Here is a 14,857-nt window from a genome sequence, read left to right as displayed (position 1 = left end):
ATATAAAAAAACCCAACTCCTGAAATATATCAATGGAGATACCAACCACAATACAATCATAGTAGGGGACTTTAATATACCACTGACATCACTGGATAAATCCTCTAGACAAAAAATCAGCAAAGAAACAATCCTAAATGACTCACTAGATCAGACGGACAAAATTGACATCTTCAGAATATTTCACCCTAAAGCTATGGAATATATGTTCTTCTCAAGTGCACATGAGACGTTATCAAAGATAGATAATATACTGGGTCACAGGCAGTCTCTCCAAATTCAAGAAGGTTGAAATCATATCAAGCATATTCTCAGCCACAATTACATCATATTAAAAATGAACTACAGCCGAAACCGGTTTGGCTCAGTGGATAGAGCGTCAGTCTCCGGAATGAAGGGTCCCAAGCTCGATTCCGGTCAAGGGCATGTACATTGGCTGCGGGCACATCCCCGGTGGGGGGTGTGCAGGAGGCAGCTGGTCGATGTCTCTCTCTCATCGATGTTTCTAGCTCTCTATCCCTTCCCTTCCTCTCTGTAAAAAAATCAATGAAATATTTTAAAAAATTAAAAAAAGACAATGCGTTAAAATCAAAAAAGAAAAATATTAAAGAAAGAAACTACAATAAAAACAAAAAATATTGAAACACTTGGAAGCTGAACAATGATTGGGTTACCAAAGAGATTAAAGAAGAAATTAAAAACATCCTGGAAACTAATGACAACTGAAACACAACAATCCCAAATCTATGGGACACAGTGAAAGCAGTCCTGAGAGGGTAGTTTACTAGTATAGCTGTATAGGCCTAATTCAAAAGACAAGAAAAGATGGTAATAAATAACCTAACTCTACAACTTAATTAAAAGAGAGCAACACGAAAAGCCCAGAGTGAGCAGAAGGAAGGAGATAATAAAGACCAGAGCAGAAATAAATGACATAGAGACCCCCACAAAAAAAAAAAAAAAAAAAAAAAAAAAAAAAAAAAAAAAAAAAAAAAATCAAGGAAACCAAGAGCTGGTTCTTTGAAAGGATAAACAAGATTGATGAACCTCTAGCCAGGCTCACCAAGAAGCAAAGAGAGAGGACCCAAATGAAAAAAATCAGAAATGAAAGAGGAGAAATACAACAGACTCCACAGTTATACATAAGATTGTTAAAAAAAAAGTTACTATAATATGAACAATTCTATTCCAACAAACAACACAACCTAGAGGAAATGGCCATATTCCTAGAAAAACACAACCTTCCAAAATTCAATCAGAAAGAATCTAAAAATCTCAATAGGTGGATAACTATGGAGGAAACTGAAGCAGTCGTCAAAAAGCTTCCAGCGAACAAAAGCCTGGCATCACAAGACTTCACAAGGGACTTTTACTAAACATTCAAAGAAGAATTGAAACCTATCCTTCTCAGACTATTCCAAAAGATTCAAGAGGAAGGAACGCTTCCAAGCTCCTTCTATGAAGCCAGCATTAGTCTAATACCAAAACAGATAAAGGCAACTCAATGAAAGAGAATTACAGACCAATATCCTTAATGAACATAGAAGCCAAAATCCTCAACAAAATTCTAGCAAATCAGCTCAAGCAGAACATCAGAAAAATCATACACCATGACTAAGAAGGATTTATTCCGGGGATGGAAGGATGGTACAATATCTGCTAATCAATAAACACGATACCTCACATAAACAAAATTAGAGATAAAAAAAATCACAGTCATATCAATTAATGCAGAAAAAGCATTTGACAAAATCCAACACCCTTTTTTGATAAAAACCCTCAGCAAAGTTGGAATAGAGGGATCATACCTCAACATAATAAAAGCTATATATGACAAACCCATAGCCAACATCATACTCAATGGGCAAAAACTAAACTCATTTCACCTAAGAACAGGAACAAGACAAAGATGCCCACTCTTACCACTACTGTTTGACATAGTACTGGAAGTATTAGCCATTGTGATCAGACAAGAAGAAGAAATAAAAGGCATCCATCCCAAAGTGTTGAGTTCAATTCAGGGCAACTTCCATGTTCTGTTAAACTTTGGGAGATTGAAACACAGGCCAGGGGAGATGACCGGATAGAAAACATTGTTCTATTGCTCAGATGGAAATATATCAGCAGGTTAGTGGTATCCAAGAGAGACCAGGTTCAGAAGGAACCAAAGATTAATGAGCTTGGATTTGCAGAAGACTCAGTTCATTCCGAAGTTTGGGATCTGTTGTGCTATTTGAGATCCAATGACAATGAATAATTTTCATAGTCATTGAAAATGACTGCTTTTCCCTATTTTTTATTAAAAATTAAAAAGAAATAAAAGACATCCAAATTGAAAAAAAAAGACCTAAAAATGTTATTATTCACAGATGACATAATACTGTACATAGAAACCGTAAAAACTCCATCAAAAAATTATAAGATTATGAATTAGGCAATGTAGAATACAAAATTAATACTAAGAAATCCATAGCATATTTATAGTACACCAATAGTGTACTTACAGAAAGAGAAACTAAAAATCCAATCCCATTTACCACCACACTAAAAAAATTAAGATACCTAAGTATAAATTTAACTAAGGAGATAAAAGACCTGTATTCGGAAAACTACAGGACACTGAAAAAGGTAGAGGAAGACATAAACAGATGGAAGAACATACCATGTTCACGGATTGGTAGAATAAAAAATCATTAAAATGTCCATACTACCCAAAGTAATATCTTCTAGATTCAATGCATTCCCCATTAAAATACCAACGGCATATTTCACAAACCTATAACGAACTCTCCAAAAATTCATTTGGAATAAAAAAAAGACCCCGAATACCTGCAGCAATCCTGAGAAAGAAGAAAAAAGTAGGAGGGAATCTCAATACTAGATTTCAAGCTGTATTACAAAGCCACTCTTCTCAAAACTGCCTGGTACTGGCACAAGAACAGGTATATAGACCAATGGGATAGAATAGAGAACCCAGAAATCGACCCAAACCACTATACTGAATTAATATTTGACAAAGGAGACAAGAGCATACAATGGAGTCAAGGCAGTCTCTTCAATAAATGGTGTTGAGAAAATTCGACAAGTACATAAAAAAAAAAAAAAGAAACTAGACCACCAATTTACACCATACATAAAAATATACTCAAAATGCATAAAGGACTTAAACGTAAGACAGGAAACCATAATTTTAGAGGAACCCACAGGCAGCAAAACCTTAGACATGATGAAGCAATATCTTGACCAATACAACTCCTAGGGCAATGGAAACTAAAGAGAAAATAAACAAATGGGACTACATCAAAATAAAAAGCTTTTGCACAGCAAAAGAAACCATAAACAAAAGAAGCCCAAAGGATGGGAGAACATGTTTGCCAATGTTATCACCGATAAAGGTTTAATCTCCAACATTTACAGGGAACTCATACAACTTAACAAAAGGAAGATAAACAACCTGATTAAAAAAAAAAAAATGGGCAACAGACCTAAATAGATACTTTTTGAAAAGAGGACAGAAGGCCAAGAAACACACAAAAGCATGCTCAAAATCAATAATCATCTCAGAGATGCAAATCAAAATGACAATGAGATACCATCGCACACCTGTCAGAATGGCTATCATCAACAAATCAACAAACAACAAGTGCTGGCAAGGATGTGGAGAAAAATGAACCCTCAGTGCACTGCTGGTGGAAATACAGACTGGTTCAGCCACTGTGGAAAACAGTATAGCGTTTCCTCAAAAAACTAAAAATAGAACTCTCATTTGACCCAGTAATTCCACGTCTAGGAATATATTCCAAGAAACTAGAAACACCAATCAGAAAGGATATATGCAACCCTATGTTCATAGCAGCACAATTTACCATAGCTAAGGTTTGGAAACAGCCTATGTCAGCAGTTTTCAACCTGTGGATCGGGTCCCCTTTTTCATAGGGATCGTGTAAAACCATCGAAAAACACATATTTCCCATGGCCTTAGGAACCAAGACACAGCTCCTCTGTCTCCAGATGGGTCCAACCACATGCAGATATGCCCAAATACGAGTACCCCCACATACGAGTACCCAGCGTGATGACATCATCGCACCAACCCCATCACATACACCCCATACAAATACAGGTGTATGTGACAGTGTTGGTGTCATAATGTACTTATGCGGACCAATCACACATGTGTAGAGAGCAGCTACTGTGTTGAAAGCAGCAGTGTTAGAGGTAAAACAACACTTTATGAATTATGATTACTGGGTAAATGTAAAATCATCAACTATTGAAGAAAAAAAAATTTCTACCATGGGAATTTAATCTGGATGCTGATCGGGTCTTTTTATATTCAGCTGTGATTGATGTGAATACTGCCCCCTTGTGATAGTAACAGATATGTAAAAACAAAAACAAAAAACAAAACCCAACACAGAATGGTAAATCATAGGAAACTTTAATGAACTGTATTAACTAAACTATGCCATGTATCATCTTTTGTATTATTAAAGCTATTGTTATGTAATATTTCCAGTAGCAAACCATCCCACGATAATGGATTGTGTAGAAAAGAACGTAAAAAAAAGAAAATATAGCCCTGACCAATTTGACTCAGTAAATAGAGCCTCGGCCTGCGGACTGAAGGGTCCCAGGTTCAATTCTGGTCCAGGGCATGTACCTTGGTTGCGGAAACATCCCCAGTAGGAGGTGTGCAGGAGGCAGCTGACTGATGTTTCTCCCTCATCAATGTTTCTAACTCTCTCTCTCTCTCCCTTCCTCTCTGTAAAAAATCAATAAAATATATTTTTTTTAAAGAAAAAAATATATAGTGAGGATTTTTTTTTTTTACAGTATGGCTTTACCTCAATAATTACAGCAGAATTGAGTAACGACAATGTGTTATTTATTGTGAAGTCCTATCAGCCGAATCTATGAAACGCAACAAACTAAAACACCATTTTGAGAGCAAGCATCGAGCTTTGTCGGCAAGGATACCAACTATTTTTAGAAGCAAAGCTGATAGACTCAAGAAAGCCAGACTTGACATTGGTGGCAAGTAACACAAACAAAACGTAGCAGCCATTGAAGCTTCATATTTGGTGACACTCAGAATTGCCAGAGCTATGAAACCTCACACTATTGCTGAGGATTTACTCTTGCCAGAGGCCAAAGCCATTGTTCGAGTTATGATCAGAGATGAATTTATTACGAAACTGAGTACAATTTCCTTATCTAACGACACTGTCCGCAGAATAGATGACATGTCTGCTGATATTCTTGATCAGGTAATCCAGGAAATTAAACCTGCTCCACTTCCAATATTTAATATCCAGCTTGATGAATCTACAGACATTGCAAACTGTTCGCAGTTACTGGTTTACGTGAGGTATATTAATGATGGAGACTTTAAAGACAAGTTTCTTTTTTGCAAACCTCTTGAAACTACTGCACGTGATGTATTTGATACAGTTGGTTCATTTCTGAAAGAGCATAAGATCTCTTGGGAAAAAGTTTGTGGTGTTTGCACAGATGGTGCTCCAGCTATGCTAGGTTGTCGATCTGGATTTCAACATTTGGTACTGAATGAGTCACCAAAAGTCATTGGAACTCACTGTATGATTCATTGGCAAATATTAGCAAAGAAGATGCTGCCATAAGAGTTACAAGAATAATGAAGAGTGCCATAAGTTCTGTCAATTTTGTAAAGGAAAGCACTTTAAACAGTCAACTGTTTTCGCAACTGTGCAACGAGTTGGATGTGCCGAACAATGCTCTGGTATTTCACAATGAAGTGAGATGGTTGTCAAGAAGAAAAGTTTTAAAACATGTTTTTGAACTTTGTGATGAACTCAAAATGTTTTTTAATCAGAAAGCAAGACTGCAGTTCAAAGCACTTTTCAGCAATAAAAGTGAACTGCTTACTTGGTTGCCATCTTTGCCATCTTGAATGAGTTAAACTTATCACTGCAAGGCCAAATGCAACATGCCTCAATTTGTCTGATAAGATCTAATCTTTGCAAATGAAATTTGGATGAAAAAAAATTGGATGAAAATAAAATTTACATGTTGCCTACCTTATCTGTTTTCTTTGAGGAACAGACAAAAGGATTACAATGATAATTTCTGTGAAAGAACACTTGCAGATGAAATTTCATCATACTTCCCAAATCTACCTGACACCATTTGCACTTGCCAGAAGCCCAATCACAATCAAAGTTGAAGATGTTCCTGAGACAGCACAAGAGGAGTTCATTGAACTTATTAACAGCGATGCAGCAAGAATTGATTTCTCTACAATACCAGTTAGAAAATTTTGGATCAAGTGTTTGCAGTCATATTCTGTTCTAAGACTGTGTTGCGCCTTCTTCCATTTCCAACAACATATCTTTGTGAAACAGTGTTTTCCAGCTTGTTGGTTATCAAGTCTAAATAGAGAAGTAGACTTGTGGAAGATGATCTTTGTTGTGCTCTTGCAAAGACTGCCCCAAGAATTTCTGATCTGGTGAGAAAGAAGCAATCTCAACCTTCGCTGATGTTGGCTTTTTACACATACTGTTGCAAAATGTAGCAATGTAGTTTACTGTTGTTATATTAAGACTGTTACCCATGCTACACCATGCTTCAAGACAAAATTGCATTTATTTGTAATTAGAAATAAATATTTGACGATTAATCACTATGCCTTAATTATATTCAATTTGTAACAATGAAAATACATCCTGAATATCAGATATTTACATTATGATTCATAACAGTAGCAAAATTACAGTTATGAAGTAGCAACAAAAATAATTTTATGATTGGAAGTCACTACAACATGAGGAACTGTATTAAAGGGTTGCAACATTAGGATGATTGAGAACTACTGGCCTAAGTAGATTAAAAAACTGTGGCACATCTACACAGTGGAATATTATTCTGCTGTAAAAAAAAAAAAGACCCAGGTACAAGATTAATATCCTAATATATAAAAAGCAAGGGTAGATAACGACTGAAAGCTTGACCGAATGCCGGGCTGCAAGTACAGCAGGCTCTAGTGGGCAAGACTGTGGAGGAGGCTTAACTGATGACCTCTCGGGGAAAGAGAGAGGCAGGCTGATCAGCAGCTAACGTAGCTGCTGGCAAGACCCCGAGAGAGAGAAGCAGGGTCTGATCAAGACTGCGGATCAGACCCTGCTTCTCTCTCTTTTGGGGCCTTGCCAGCAGCTGTGCCTCTCTCTCCAAGAGATCAGCATTTCAGCCCACTTGCCAGCAGCCTGGGATGGCTGTTGATCAGCCCCACCTCTCTGATCTGGCTTGGAGATATGCCAGGAGACACTGACTGGCATAGCAACCAACCAATCAGAACCAAATCTGGGTGTACTGTGAGGAGCCAATGAGTTCCTAGGAGGTGGAGCTTCTGATGCTGACTAGCAATGAAACTGACCAATCAGGGCCTAATCTGGGTGAACTGCAAAAGCAAAACCTAAAATGGGGGCTGAGGAGGAGTTTTAAGGGAAACAGCTGTTTGGCATATGGTGTAAGAAAGTGATTCCCTTTTTTAATGACCTATTTGGCAATATAGAGTATATGGCTGGCTATCAGTCCACATATAGGGATTATGTATAATATTTCTGCCTGCCAAGAGCATCTCCTCCTGCTGAAAAAGACTCTCCCTCCCCTCCCATTTAAGCAATCCTACCCTATATAGTCAATCTATACTAATAAAAGGGTAATATGCTAATTAGATCGGGTCAACCAGCCATCTTCTGGACATCCAACTTCCTTCTGGACAAAGCCATGGTGGTGGGGGCCAAGGCAGAAGCAGTTAGGAGCAAAATCAGGATAGCAGGGGAGAGCAGTTGGGGGCAAGATCAGGCCAACTAGGGAGGAACACTGAGGGCCAAATTAGGCCTGCAAGGGAGGATGACAGTTGAGGATGAGATCAGGCCAGCAGGGGAGGGCAGCTGGGGAAGAGATCAGGCTGGCAGGGGAGGGCAGTTAGGGGCGATCAGGCAGGCAGGCAGGCAGGCAGAGGGGTTAAGGATAATCAGGCAGGCAGACAGAGGCAGTTAGGGGTGATCAGGCAGGGAGGCAGGTGAGCAGTTAGGAACCATCGGTCCCAGATTGCAAGATGGAGGCCTGACCGCCCCCAAGGGGTCCCTGATTGGAGAGGGTGCAGGCTGGGCTGAGGGAATCCTCCTCCCTGGCCCCCGTGCATTAATTTCGTGCACCAGGCCACTAGTAAAAAATAAACAAAAGCAACCCAGTGATTTTCCTATACATTGGCAATCAACTAAAAATCAATCTTCTTTAAAATTCCATTCATAGCCGAAACCGGTTTGGCTCAGTGGTAGAGTATCGGTCTGCGGACTGAAAGGTCCCAGGTTCGATTCCAGTCAAAAGGCATGTACCTTGGTTGCGGGCACATCCCCTGTAGGGGGTGTGCAAGAGGCAACTGGTCGATGTTTCTCTCTCATCGACGTTTCTAGCTCTCTATCTCTCTCCCTTCCTCTCTGTAAAAAAATCAATAAAATATATTTTAAAAAATAAAATAAAATTCCATTCATAAAAACTAGAAAAATCACCTAAGTATAAACCTCACACACAAAAAAAAAACTACAATGCACAATCCACACATAAATATATGCATAGATATATATACAACCAGCTTTAAAGTTTTAATGAAGTTCTTAAGGCTGAAATAAATCGAGAAAAATACCATGTTCAGAAATGAGTATCAGAAGACTCGATTTCTCACTCAAATTAATCTAGACATTCAATACAATGTCTTACCATAAAAACTCCAATAGGATTTTTCATACAATTTGACAAAATATTCCTATAGAAGTGAAATTTCTTTAAAATATATATATATGTATATGTATGTATATGTATGTATATATGTATATATATGTTTATATATATACATATATATATAAAATTTTGAATTACAACAAAGAGGGGAAATGGGTAACTTGATCTGAAAAATATATAAATCTGCATAATAAAAGAGTATTATAAAGAATGTGCAAACCCTAGTTGGCTTACCATCCTGTGCACCTAAAGATGGTGGGTTTGATTCTCAATCAAGGAAGGTACAGGAGGCAACCTATTGATGTTTCACACACAGATTTCTCTCTCTCTCAATCACTCTCCCCTTTTCTCTTTCTCAGATCAATAAAAATATATCTTCATGTTGAGAATTTTTTTACTATATGCAAAATGATCATTGAAATAAAGTAAGAGTCAAATTGATGCAGCCTCAATAAGACAATTTAACAGGCTTTTTACATTAAAAATGTCCATACTATTCCATCTAGTTTTTTCACTGGTGCCTATACATAATACATGCCCTGAAAAGTTTACTCCAAAAAACAAAATGCTGCAAACAACCTTAACGTTCTTCAATGATGAAATGACCAGTCATTTAAACAACAGTACACAAGGGAAATTGAGAAGGCGATATGAAAAAAAATAAGACAGGCCTACCACACACCAACAAGGATAGGCCTTTAGAAGTCTCTAGGATATTTTATTGATGAAAAAAGTTACAGCACTAGACCAATGGTTGGCAAACTCATTAGTCAACAGAGCCAGATATCAACAGTACAATAATTGAAATTTCTTTTGAGAGACAATTTTTTTTTAAACTTAAACTTCTTCTAATGCCACTGCTTCAAAATAGACTCGCCCAGGCCATGGTCTTTTGTGGAACAGCCATATTCAAGGGGCCAAAGAGCATGTGGCTCGAGAGCCTCAGTCTGCCGACCACAGCACTAGACCATCTATGTAAATTACATACACCCTAGAAGCATTTTCTATTCTCATATATACAAAATCATGTGAGCACAAAAACCTAAGTATTCTGTTAAAATGTAGATTCTGGTTCAGTATGTTTGTGGTAATGCCTGATATTCTGTATTTCTAACCAGTTCCTATGAGATACTGCAACTGCTAGTCCATGAATCACATTATTGAGTGCAGTGAGGGCACAAAGATGATCTGGAAGGATCTGAAGAAGGCTCATGCCAGTGGTTACTGAAGTGGCATGGGAGTGGAGGGGGGAGAACAGAAGTTAGATCATGTGTAGGAGTAAAAAGGGGCTTCAACCTCATTTATAACTAGAGGCCTGGTGCCCGAAATTCATGTATGGGTGGGGTCCGTAGGCCTGGCTGGTGATCAGGGCCTATTGGAGCCATCTCGCTCAGTCCCTATCAGGGCCAGGCCAGCAGGGGCCTGCGGCTGCTGGACAGGGCCTGCTGGACAGGGGAAGGGATCACAAGAGGTTTGCCAGCCGGAAGGACCGGGGGAGGTTGGCTGGCCATGGGAGTTTGGTTGTGGAAGCACACTGACCTCCAGGAGGAGCTCTTGCATTGAGTGTCTCCCCCTGGTGATCAGTACACGTCACAGCGACTGGTCGTTCTGATCATTCTGATCGCTCTATTCGCTTAGGTTTTTATATATGTAGATTATTTATTTTATAGGAATTATGTAATTAAGTTCAATGTAACTAAAAGCTAGTTTTAAAGTACACACATAGTCTACTTTTGAGTAATATGGAGTTATTGAATTCTAGGAGCCTCATAGTGGTTAAGTACTCAGAGAGGGTTATTAATGTCAGCTTGATCTTCTCAAATACTACTTAGTAATTGGGGAGAACTGCAGCTGAGGGAAATTAAGTGATAAGCTGGTGTTGACAGTCATCACAATGCAGAGGTACTTTTTAAAACAATTTAAATCAAGAGCTCTATTTTTATTGAAATTTTCAAGTCTGTAACTTTATTAAAAATAACCTCTATTTCCATCTAAATATCTTTACAACATAATTTTACAGTTTTTCATATGACCTACTATGCTTCATCTCTGCCGCATATTCTTATTAATCCTTCCAGAGGAAATCCTTAACTACAAAAGAATAAGCATGCAGAAATGTCCCTTCTATGATGACAGCTATTAAAACGTCTCCAGGCCTAGTCTTTGCAAGTGAGGGGACCTAAAGCTTCCTTAAAGGCTAGTAAATCGACCGTAGTGGGATGTAGTGTTGTTCCCTGCACCAAAAGGTTGTGGATTTGATAATCTGTGAGGGCTCACATGGGAGGCAGTCAATTGATGTCTGTCTGTCTGTCTGTCTGTCTCTCTCATCAATACAAGCATATCTTCGGGTGAAGGTTTTTTTGGGGGAAAAAGGGGGCTAGTAAATCAACTCCCTCTATGATTCACGTATTTGAGATGGTATGCAATGACTAGCCATTTCACTGTTTTTTGAAGGAGCTATCTGTAATCTATACTAATAAAAGGGTAATATGTTAATTAGACTGGGTTGATGGTACATCTTCCTGTCATCCAGTCCTCCTTCTGGATAAAGCTATGTTGGCGGGAGCAGGGGCAAGGCAAAGGCAGTTAGGGGCAATCAGGCCAGCAGGGGAAGGTAGTTAGAGTCAATCAGGCCGGCAGGCAGAGGTGTTAGGTGAGATCAGACTGAAAGGAAGGGGCAGTTAGGGGTGATCAGGCAGCCAGGCATGTGTGTGGTTAGGAGCCAGCGGTTCAGATTGTGAGAGGGATGTTCTGGATTGCAGAGGGTGCAGGCCAAGCTGAAGAACCCACACCCCCGGCACGAATTTTGCGCACCTGGCTGAACAACCTAAGTGACTGAACAACCAAATAACCAAACGACTGGTCAACCAGTCGCTATGATGTGAACTAACCACCAGGGGGCAGATGCTCAATGTGACTGAACAACCAAATAACCAAACGACTGGTCAACCAGTTGCTATGATGCGAACTAACCACCAGGGGGCAGATGCTCAATGCAGGAGCACTGGTGGTCAGTAGCTCCCACAGCCAACTCCCAGGGTCCCTCCCCCCACTGACCCTCCCTTCTCCCTGGTCAGCCAACCTCCCACAGTCCCTCCCTACCCCATGGCCAGCCAACCTCTGGAGGTCCCTCCCCAACAATTGCCGGCCAACCTTCTGTGGGACTGGGCGAGACAGTTCTGATCGGTTCCAATTGCCAGCCAGGCCGAGAGGCCCCACCCATGCACAAATTCATGCACTGGGCCTCTAGTAATTTAATGTATAGAAATGGCCACTCAAGTTAATATTGGGACTGGAAATTCAATCATGAAATCATAATAAGTTAACTGGGAGAAAAAGTCTTAAGTCTAATGATGAATCATTCCATACAAATATAGCAATGATGAAATTCAAAAGAAACTGGCATAGCTGAGAACTACTAGCCACATAGGTAATCAGCCTTTATACTATGAAAGTCAAACAATTTTGAAATGCAGTACCTCTGAAACAGCTGAATTTCTTTCTTGAAACAAACTATTCTAGTTGAGAAATCATTTGGGAACTAACTCCTGAGCTGAGTAGCAAGAGTAGATGTTAGAAGTATACTGCAAACAGGAAGCAGTGTAGGGTGAGTAGCTGAGTGTTTAAGAACTGTGCATTAATTAGGAAGCTATCCTTTAACAACAGGGAGTCATTAAGGTAAAACAAGCCATAATCAAAGTTGAAAGACATAGGGGGAGAGGGCAACAAATATTACTAAGGTCTGATATCCCTACCTATTAAAAAAAAAAAAACTATTAAAAATTGAAAAGACAAAGATCCAAAATCCCGGGAGGGGGGGAAAGGGGAGGAATACACAAACAGGCAATTTTCTCTCTCTCTCTCTCTCTCACACACACACACCACACACACACACAAATATATATATAAAAATGGGAGAAACCAATATGACAGCATAAACACCTGAACTTGCTGCCTCACACAAGCACTTCAAAACTACAACTGAAAGACAGTTGGTATCATCGAGAACCACGGGAAGGCTGGCTGAGTGGAAATTAAACAACTAAATGGAAAGAGTAAAGCACACTGAGACCTGGAGAAGGTTCGCAAGTAAAGTGCAGAGGTACTTAGGCACCCACACAGAAAGGGCTGGCAAATGAGTATGCTGTTGTCTTTTTCAATCTGGAGGGAGATACAAGCTCCTGACTGCTCTGAACTCCAGTTCTGGGATCCAGACTCATACAGGGAGAAACTGGCATTGGGTGGAACTTGAGGGTGGCTTTCTCTCAGAGGTATTTGCAGGCTTAATCCCTAATATGTGGTGTGCCGATCAATGATTCTTATCATTGATATTTCTTTCTTTCCCTCTCTGATACTCTCTGAAATCAATAAAAATATATTAACGTATATATTAAAATGTTACCAAAATACAAAAACATAACACGAAAAACTACTGAAATTCATTATTTGGGAAATTTCAAGTTTAAAACACTTATATAACACCAATTAAATTAGAGAAAAGCATGACTCTATACATTCTGCTGGTGAGACTGTGGGGAAACATGTTCTCTCTTACATTATAATACTGAAAATGTAAACTTGGGACAATCTTTTAGAGGAGAATTTTGGAACAGCTAACAAAATTACATCTGAACACAACTTTTGACCCAGCAATTCCACTTCTAGAAACCAATACTGAAGACTGTATAAAACTATACATGCATAAAGTTATTCCACTGCAGCACTGTTTATAATTGCAAAATATTGGAAACATTCTAAATGTCATACATAGGGGATTAGTTAAATAAACTACTGTACATCTATGCAGTGAAGTTCCATGCAGCTATATCCCCCCCCTCACTTATTTATTTTTAGAGAGAATGGACAGAAGGAAGGGAAGGGGGAGAGAAAGACATCTGTCAGAGAGAAACATCAATATGAAGAGACACATCGATTGGATGCCTACCACATGAGTCCAGACCAGGGTCTGGGATCAAATCTGCAATCCAGGTATGTGCCCTTAACTGGGAATTGAACCCTCAACTGTTCAGGCCAATGCTCTAACCCACATGTGTCAAACACAAGGCCCGCGGGCCAAATCCGTCCCACTAGGCCTTGCAATGTGGCCCGCACCGCTGCACTCCGCTGCGTTTCCATCACAAAGACAGTTTATGACTGTTCAGTAAACCATTCGGCCTACGATTTAGGCTGGATTTTAGATTTTGGCCCCTTCTCTGATTGAGTTCGACACCCCTACTCTAACCACTAAGCAACAAGGGCCAAAGCATGAAGTTTTTTTTGTTTGTTTTTTTAAATGAAGATGATCTGTCTCTATGAACTCATTTGGGAATGATTTATTGACAATAATATGCTGACACTGAGAAAATTGAAGTCCAAAAGATTATCATAAGTGCTACTTTTCTTGTAAGAAAAAAAGAGAATATAACAAAATACACATGTCCCTGCTGGTTTATACAAAAGATATTCATGAAAAAACCAGAAAGTGGAGACTGGTCACCCACAGGTGAACAGAAAGGGAGAAGATAGCATGCAGACTATCAAGGGGATGGTAGGAGAATGAGGTGGGAGTGATATTTTCAAATACACCTCTTTATAAAGCTCCCACTCACATAGCCATAGCAATGTTTTACTTACACCAAATATAAACAATTACAATCAACTGGGATGTGGGGAAACCCAAAATAAAACTCAAGCAGTAACCAATCAACCTAAGTATTACAAATGAATAACTACACAAAAACAGAGAAAAAAATTAACTTTGAAACATAGTATTTTTACTAGGACACTAAGGTTAAAGATAAAAAGAACTGTATACCAATCTATGCTCTACAATAGTGATTTTCAACCTTTTTCATCTTATGGCATACATAAACTAATCAGAATTCTGAAGAACACCAAAAAAATGTACTATCTTGCTGATCTGACCTAAAAAAAAAAAAAAGGTTTTGATTCTTTTTATACCAGATGGCTATTATTGTATTGATTGTCAATTTTTTATTTGATAATCTAAGGGAAAAGAGGTCAGTGCCCTTGACTAAACAGTCAGGTTTTACATGTTTTAAAAATTCTTGTGGCA

The 14,857-nt window shown here is 38.9% G+C and overlaps 1 protein-coding gene and 1 non-coding gene across 4 annotated transcripts in view; one reads left to right on the top strand and one right to left on the bottom strand.

Moving 5' to 3' along the window:
- The window catches only part of CDYL (chromodomain Y like), a 199,744-nt gene that overhangs the window by 151,143 nt on the left and 33,744 nt on the right, over positions 1–14,857 (bottom strand). The window lies entirely within an intron of this gene.
- Positions 1,997–2,119, top strand: LOC118725119. Its single transcript, XR_004989861.1, has one exon. It is a non-coding gene; the product is annotated as a small nucleolar RNA SNORA36 family (small nucleolar RNA).

Source organism: Pipistrellus kuhlii, unplaced genomic scaffold, assembly GCF_014108245.1.
Source record: "Pipistrellus kuhlii isolate mPipKuh1 unplaced genomic scaffold, mPipKuh1.p scaffold_m20_p_2, whole genome shotgun sequence".
Taxonomy (NCBI): Eukaryota; Metazoa; Chordata; class Mammalia; order Chiroptera; family Vespertilionidae; genus Pipistrellus; species Pipistrellus kuhlii.
Note: the sequence above shows the minus strand (reverse complement) of the source record. Positions and strands in the feature narration are given on the sequence as shown.